Genomic DNA, 8507 nt, shown 5'->3' with positions numbered 1-8507 from the left:
TTTGGCATTTTACCCATCCCCATTTCTCTGTGACCTGCTCTGGCCAGTAAGATGTGAAAGCTGTGACCAAGTGCCAGTTCCCAACCTAGGCCTTTGGTGGCCTTGCTCCTCTCTCTCTCTCTCTCAGAAACTTGCTAGGTTACCATGAAAGCAAGCCCAGGTTAGCCTGCTGGAGCATGAGAGATGTGTGGAGCAGGTAAGTCCTCCTAACAAGTGCAAAGACCCTGAAACTCAAGGATGTTTGATGTGTGTGATGATTAGACAGAAATCAGACTGAGGGGGGAATGGTAAGAAATGAGGCTGGAGAAGCTGCCAGGAGCCTGGAAAGCCATGATGAGGACTTCAAGTTTTATTCTAACTGTATGACAGCAACGAGGGAACAAATGAGTAAACAAACAAATGAACACAGGAGTGAATGGTCAATCAGGGAGAAGTGTGCATGGTTTCTAACAGGTGACACCAGCAGCCACTGCTATGGAAAGTTTGTCTGGGATTAGGAACTCAAAGAAGAGTACATCCCATACTTCTCTGTAACAGACTCAGCTCACAATAATGGAGCCCTGGGTGCCATGTAACCTGATTCCTGTTGCTTTCTTTCCTGGCTCAGTGGACATCTGATCAGATTAGCTCTGAAATTGATTATTAATTTTATTATTACACATTGTGTCCCCAGTGACAGATTTATAATTATTTTATGTGTTTGTCTATTGAATACTATAGAAAATTTAAAAAGGAGTTACAAATCAAAATTTCAATAATAATGGACTTTGTGTTTGCCCATATATTTACCTTTTTCTGCAGGCTTCCCAGGTGGCACTAGTGGTAAAGAACCTACCTGCCAATGCAGGAGATGAAAGAGATGCTGGTTTTCTCTCTGGGTCAGGAAGATTCCCTGGAGAAGGGCATGGCAACCCACTCCAGTATTCTTGCCTGGAGCATCGCCACAGACAGAGGAGCCTGGTGGCCTACAATCCATAGGGTCACAAAGGATACAACTGAAGTTAGCACATGCACACACATCACTTTGCATTACTATCTAAAGTCCTTTCATTTCAACTTGAAGGACTCCCTTTAGAATTTCTGGTAGAGTAGGCCAAATGGTAATGAACTCCTCTAGCTTTTTGTTTATCAGAGAAAGTCTTAATTTCTCCCTCATTTCTGAAGCACAGTTTAGCAAGATATAGAATTCTTGGTTGACAGTTTTTCTTTCAGCATTTTAAACTAAATCACTGCCCACTGGCCTCCATGACTTCTGATAATAATTCAGCTAATAATCTATTGAGGATCCCTTGTACATGCTGAGGTACTTTTCTCTTGCTATTTTTAAGATTCTGTGTCTTTGACTGTTGACAGCTTGATTACATATATGTCTCAATATGGATCTCTCTGAGTTCATCCTACTTGGAGTTTATGGAGCTTCTTGAATCATGTCTTTCCCCAAATTTGAGAAGTTTTCAGCCACCACTGCTCCATTTAATCATTCTGTCTCGTTCCATCTCTTCTGAAATGCCCATAAGGTATAAGTTGTTCCACTTAATGGCATTCCACAAATCCCTGTGGTCTGTTCATTTTTATTCATTCCTTTTCCCTGCTTCTCAGAGTCTGTACTTTTAATAGTTCTATCTACAAGTTCACTGATTTTCTTTCTCTTCTTGTTCTAATTTGTTGCTGAACCCCCTCTAGTGAATTTTTATATAAATTATTGTACTTATCAGCTCAAAACTTCCTTTTTATAATTTCTGTTAATATTCTCATTTTGTTCACACACTGATTTCCTAATTTCATTTTGTTCTTTATCCTTCCCTAGCTCTTTGAAAATACTTGAGAGATTTGTTTTAAAGTCTTTGTCTAATGATTTTGATATCTGACTTTCTTCAGGGACAGCTTCTGTCAATTAACTTTGTTCCTCTGAATGGGCCATCTGTTCCTGACTCTTTCTATGCCTTGCAATTTTGTTGTTGTTATTGAAAATTGTGCATTTAGCTATTATAATGTAGTAACTCTGGAAATCAGATTCTACTTCTCCCTCCTTCCTCAAGGCTTGCTAGTCTTCTCTGTCCTTTCTCCTTTCTCTCTCTCACCCCTCCCTCTCTTTCTTTGATGCTGTTAAAAGCTACAATAGTACATTTGTTTGAGACTGTTCCAAAATATTTTTGCAAAGATTATATGCCTTGTCATGCTTAATCACTGTGAATATTCTATTTCTTTAGCTTGTGTTCAATTAGTGTTTTGGCAGAGATTTCCTGAAATGCCAAGAGCTGAAACAGATACAAAACAAACAAACAAATATGCCAAAAGACAACTCCAAAATGAGAGAACAGCCAGCTTTCCTGGTCTTTGCAGATTGGCTCTGCCCTAGGGACACCTCACCACTTATCTAGGCTTTCTCTGAGCCTAGGGATAAGCTCTAAGTGAATGCCTCTTTTCAGAATTTATCTGAGCATGCATCTTCACTGTATATGCACGTGTTTCTAAATTCTCCTGTATACATGGCTACTTTTGAAGGTCCTAATCTCCAAAAGCATCTAACCTCAGCTTCCTCTCCTCACAGTGGGAGTATGGAAAAACCTTGGCCTGATGCAGCAGTGTAATTACTGAGACCCTCACCAGTGGTGAGCCAAAAGGGAATACTTTTTGGCAATATCTCCGGCACATGAGAGGTACAGAGCAAACAGTAATTAAAGGATGGTGGTGTCAGCAGCCATCACTGACCATCATTTGAGGCACGGAAGAGAGAAAATGACAGGCTCGGGGCAGCTGGTTACTAACCCTAAGCAAACTGTGAGAGACAGAGGCTTCCTTGGCAATTTTGAATAAACAAAAATATTTGGTCTCAGCCAAAAGGTAGACCAAGCTGAGAACCAAACTCAAGACTTTTAGAAAAGTGAATCTCTTCCATCAAAGTCAGCACCTGATACAGACTGAGAGGGACTGAGAGACTGAAACAGGGGAAATGGGTATTTCTGGGTGGGTGCATATGAGAACCTTGAAACTCCAAAAGGAAATGAGCCCACCAGGGTGAACAAGGCGTTTACAAAGGGAACATGGCCTGGAAACAAAATATGGGGGTTTGCAGCATCCAAGTGATGGGCTGGCCAAGGCCACTAGGGCAGGATTGCCAGAGAGGTGGGAGGAAATCCAGGAGGGAAGCTAAAGAAAAACATGTTGGTAGACGGGTTGTGAAGAGGTTAAACAGGCCTCAGGTATGGTGAGGACCACAAGTGTCTTGGGGCCCTAATAACATGGGGGGGCCACTCCAGGGAGGTGGATGTTAGCGGGCAGTGACTAAGGAACCCAGAGCAGAGAGTAAGGCAGACTGGTGGGTATGTACCAGGGGGAGACAGGAGAAAGCTGACAGCTGCAGACAGACACTGGGAAAGGTTCATCAGTTTGTTCTTAAGATGCAGAGACCCCCAACATTTTCAGTTAGTGGGATGTAGGACTGGTCTGACTTCCCGTCATTCCAGGGAGGGAATTTCCAAGAAATGGGATAAGCTACACTTTGAGTCCAGGTCCTGCTCTGCTATTCACTCTCCTGGCAGATGATTTTGCATCTCCAGGCCACGTTTCTATAATAGCTGGCTTCAAAGGTCTGTTGAGATGAAGTCAGAAATGCATGTGAAGTCCCTGGACCAATAATCATAGTGATTTCCGGATATGAAAAGCCAAAGAGATGGCTGAATGAAAAGACACTCCCAAGTTTTTTTATCCCAAGAGTCTGGGAAATAGCAGCGTGTGGATGGCTCAATCAGGGAAATCCTGGCAGGAAGAGTTTTGGAGAAAGAAGGATGACAAGGTAGGTTTCTGCAGGCCAGTGCCTGGGTCATGGCAGGACATCAAAAGTGGAAACACTTACACATATGTGGCATGCAGGACCAGATGTGGGAGAGGATTCAGGAATGGGGAAAGAGTGCTGGCTCCCCCAGCCCAGAGGTGAGCGGTGGGTGAGTCAACAGGGGCTTGTGTAATGCTTGGCAGAGTCACACAAGAACACCCACAACTGCCCTGCATTTAGCCATGACTTTGTGTCAGGCCCCTCACTCACCATATCTTCAGCCCTCCTGATTAATCTGCATTTTACAGTTGAGCAAATGGAGGCTCAGAGAGGTCACCCAGCTAATAAATGACACAGTCCATGATCCAACAGCCACTCTGGCTCCCAAACGTGCATTCTTTCCACTACCTCACACGGCTCCAGAGGATGGAGTCTTAGGGAAGAACTATGTTTAGGAGATGAAAGAAAACAGCGCATTGGACGCAAGGACGGGACAAGGATGTGATGTTAGGGAGGCCAGTGAAGTATGGTTTCAAGATGGTGGAGGCAGAGAATAGCGCCAGATACTGCAAAGAGAGGAGGGAGTATAAGAACTGGAAATCTACTGGATTTGGTGAGTAGAAGATTCTGAGGAATTGTGAATGGTTGTGGCGGGGCAGAGGTGGGTGGGGGGCTCCCTGTGTCAGTAGAAACAAAGATGCTTCACAGAAAGGTTCTGGCCCCCATCCTCCTGAAAATGGAAGTTGCTCAGTCGTGTCTGACTTTTTGCAACCCCATGGACTATAAAGTCCATGGAACTCTCCAGGCCAGAACACTGGAGTGGGTAGCCTTTCCCTTCTCCAGGGGATCTTCCCAACCCAGGGATCGAACTCAGGTCTCCCGCATCGCAGGCAGATTCTTTACCAGCTAAGCCACAAGGGAAGACCCAAAACACTGGAGTGGGTAGCCTATCCCTTCTCCAGGGGAGCTTCCTGACCCAGGAATCAATCTGGGGTCTCCTGCATTACAGGCGGATTCTTTACCAACTGAGCTATCAGAGAAGCCCACTCTCCTAGGTCCCCACAACAGTGCTAGTGGAGAAACACCTACGGAGGGCAGCTTCACCAGTGTCTGCTGGTCACTGCACATGTCTGATCACCGAATCAAAGCCAAGCCCTTGTTCTCACAGCTCACAACTCAACTAGGCACACTAGCTTTCAAACATGACAACAAAAGAACACACACCAAAGGGAGTACATGTCTGCCCCAAGATTCTCCCACTACCTTGAATGCTGTCAACTTCTGGACAGTCAGGACCCAAGCTCCCCTCCGACAAGCTGGGCCAGCATCTGTGTGCTGCAGAGGCAGCAGAAGCCGTGAAGGCATGCTGGCCACACAGTATGTGCAGCTGGGGAAGAAAACAGGTCCAGGACTGAACTCTAGGTAGCACCAGCCTGGAGGGGACTAGCAGAAGAAAGCAGGATCCCTAAAGGACACCGAGGAGGAGGAGTCAGAGAGGAAGGCGGGCAGACAAAATGCTCAATCTTTTTTTTTTTTTTTAAGATTTTTGTTTTTGATGTGGACCCCTCTAGCACCTGATTCCCTCCCCACCCCACCCCCGACCCCCAATTTCCTCTTTCTGGTGTCAGTTTCTAAAATCCACAGGCCAGTGTCATCCATACTAGCAAAGCAAGGCTCTGGACTCTTCCCTCCCTGCCTCCTCCACTTCCACCTCCCTGCCTCCTCTCACCTGCCACAGTTCAGGAGAGGACGAGCAGAATTCCTGTGCTAGACCAGCCCCAGGGCTGGGTGTCCCGCCAGGAAAGCCGTTAGCTGCCACCGTGCCTGAAATGCCAAAGTTATCATCAATTCCTTCAGTGAAGAGCTATTCTCCCCTGTCTTAAAATATAAACATGTTTGGAAAAGTAACTAGCATATTTTGTCTCTGAATCTAACGAGAACTCTTTCATGTGTTTTGGAGAATCAGATACCTTGGAGCTGGCACCAAGAGATGGTTTAGGGAACTTAAAGGGAAGGGGAAGGGGCTGATGAAATCTTAACCCATTTTGCAATTGTGTCCTGGATTAACCTCATGCCTTGGCTTGGGTTCAGAGTAAGGAGCAATTATTCATTCGTCACTGATGCTGTGGGTGCTCTGGCTACAGAGCGGTCTTTCTCAGAATTTACCTGTGGTCTTTACCTGTGGTCTTTCTCAGAATTTACCTGTGGACATTTTCCACGTAACAACAGGTGGGGGGGTGGGGGGGTGGAAATCAGCCAATCTGGAGAGCTGATGCCTTGCAGAAACAAATGGGGGTCAATTCTGAGGGTGGTCCTGGGTGGTCTCCCAGAGGATCCCCAAAGGGATCAGCCCCACAGCCCACAGGAGTAACCCATTCAATAGTGCACCTGACTGCTACCCCTTCAGAGTGCTTCCTGGATATATGTGCTTAGTCACTCAGTCGTGTCTGACTCTTTGCAACCCCAAGGACTGTAACCCACCAGGCTCCTTTGACCAGGCTCCTTTGTCCATGGGGATTCTCCAGGCAAGAATACTAGAGTGGGTTGCCATGCCCTCCTCTAGGGTATCTTCCCAACCCAGGGATCGAACCCAGGTCTCCCACATTGCAGGCAGTTTCTTTACCCTCAGAGCCACCAGGGAAGCCCGCTTCCTGGACAGCCTCTAGAAAAAATCTATTCACACCCAAACTCGTTTCAGATCTTGATTTGGGGAGAATACAAACTGTATAATGAATCTTTCCCTGATTCCTTCTTTACACGTTTCTGAACTGAAAAAACATATAAACTTTTTAAATGGCTGATAGAGCTTCAAATACTTTAAAAAGCAGCTGTAAAAGATGTCAATGGCCTCAGCCAGGTAGCACTGAATTCCACAGCCAACCTGCCTGTCCTCCCACAAGAGCTGCTGGTCTCACCTGCTAGGAAAGTGAGACAGACCCATTGAACGGAAGCGCCCCCCTCAGCCTGTGCTGTCACTGGGCGGCGGCCCTTCTAAGTGAGTCAGCGGACCTGGACCCGAAGGCCAGCGGAGAGCAGCGCATCACATCACGTGTCCTGCGTGTGTGGCCCCATCTGACTTCCAGGGAATGCATGCAGCCCTGAATCCAGGCTTGGGGTCGCCTGTCAAGCTCGGTCGCGGCCCCCACCCCTCCACTCCCTGCAGACCGCCCCATTACCCCGCCTCCCTGGAACCGCAGCTGGCACTCAGCAGGTCCCTCTCCAATTTGCCGCACTTTTGAGAGTTCGTTATTCCCACGGAAAGAGCTCGTAGCCATGGCGATGCGAGCTTCCCAACCCTAGGACCCCGCCCCAGAGGCAGAATCCTTCCCCCCACCCCGCGGTGGAGAGGGTTGTAGGCTCTAGGGGCGGGGGCTTGGGAGGAGGGGCTGGGACATCAACGAAGGCCCCAGGTAAAGGGACAGGGGAGGAAGGTGTTCTTACAAGCCCCTTGGCTACTTTGCCCTTCCCAACCCCCCTCCGGGTCTGGGGCAAACGCCATCTCTGTTTCTGGAACGTTCGGGTGGGGCCGCCGGACGCTTTGCTTTCCTCTCAACGTCTTCCAGGAACCGTGGGGCGTCTGTAGAAGTTTCTGGAAGGCGGCGCTCAGGAATGAAGGTTTAACCTCTCAGGTTCCTGCAGCCCAGACTGAAAATTTGGGAGGGGTGAGAGGTGGGAAGAAAGGGGTAAGCGACCGGAGCGCTTGCACTGGTGGGTGGCGGGGTCACAGGGCCTAGAGCGGCTGGGGACAAGGGCGGAGTTGCCTGGGGTCCCGGGGAGACCTGGCCCGGAGACGCCGTGGCCACGCCCACCAGGAGGCGGGGAGGCGGGGAGGCGGGGAGGCGGTGGTCACTTGCGCCTGCTTACTGGGGCCCCGCCCTCTGTCTCAGGCCACGCCCACTCCCCACCACCACCTCTGCAGGGCTCCCAGGGACCGCCCCTCCTCTGGCAGCACCGACTCTGGACTCACGGACCTCAGAGTCAAGAGGAACAGTGTCTCCTGTTACTCACCGCAGGTGGCTGCCCAGGGGAGAGCTCCAGGCGCATCATCACCGACTGGCTTGGAAAGCCTTTCATCTCTGCTCCAGCAGCAGCAGCTCTTTGATTATTAATAATTGTGTCTCTTCTCTTTTCAGCCTCCAACCATCACGTCGCTGTAAATCCCTGGGTGCCTGCTGGCTCGACCTGGGGCTCCCCCTTCCCTCCCCCTCCTGCTGCCTCCCTATCCCTCTAGTCTCAGGGACTTGAGGTCGAAATGAACCTTAGACTTTTTTCCCAAGAGGTTTTTTTTTCTCCTCCTCTCCAGGCTCTCTCTGCACCCAGCCACTCCAACACCTGGCGTTTTCCTTCAACTGCACCCTTCAAGTCCACAGACACACAGGCCTCGGGCCTTCGCCTCCATCACCGGCCCAGTGAGAAGGCAGCTTGCCCAAGAGGCCAGAGCACAGATGCCTCCCCACCCCACCCCACAGCTGCTCACTCAGCCCAGAGAGAGAGGCCGCGCCCAGCGCAGGCCCGTGTGCAAACAGTGCTTTAGACAACCCCAGGCATCGTATTTCATGAGTGAGCCAAATGTAGAAAGGATTAGCTGTTTCAGCCAGTAAGCCCACATCTGTAGTTACATTCTAACAGGGATAAAATTACCCTGGTTATTAATCCTTCTGCTTTAGGGTATAAGCTGATCACCAGCTGGGGTCAGGAAAAAAATCCTGCCCCAGCTCCTGCCAGTCTCCCC

General features: G+C 48.9%; 1 long non-coding RNA gene across 1 annotated transcript; it reads right to left on the bottom strand.

The window, feature by feature from the left end:
* Window positions 1-910: 910 nt before the first annotated feature.
* Window positions 911-8221, bottom strand: LOC122448715. The gene is made up of 4 exons (XR_006271729.1): window positions 7784-8221; window positions 7217-7420; window positions 5505-5599; window positions 911-965 (listed from the first exon to the last, which is right to left on the bottom strand). It is a non-coding gene; the product is annotated as an uncharacterized LOC122448715 (long non-coding RNA).
* Window positions 8222-8507: the final 286 nt, after the last annotated feature.

This window comes from Cervus canadensis, chromosome 10 (assembly GCF_019320065.1).
Source record: "Cervus canadensis isolate Bull #8, Minnesota chromosome 10, ASM1932006v1, whole genome shotgun sequence".
In the NCBI taxonomy this organism is placed as follows: Eukaryota; Metazoa; Chordata; class Mammalia; order Artiodactyla; family Cervidae; genus Cervus; species Cervus canadensis.
Note: the sequence above shows the minus strand (reverse complement) of the source record. Positions and strands in the feature narration are given on the sequence as shown.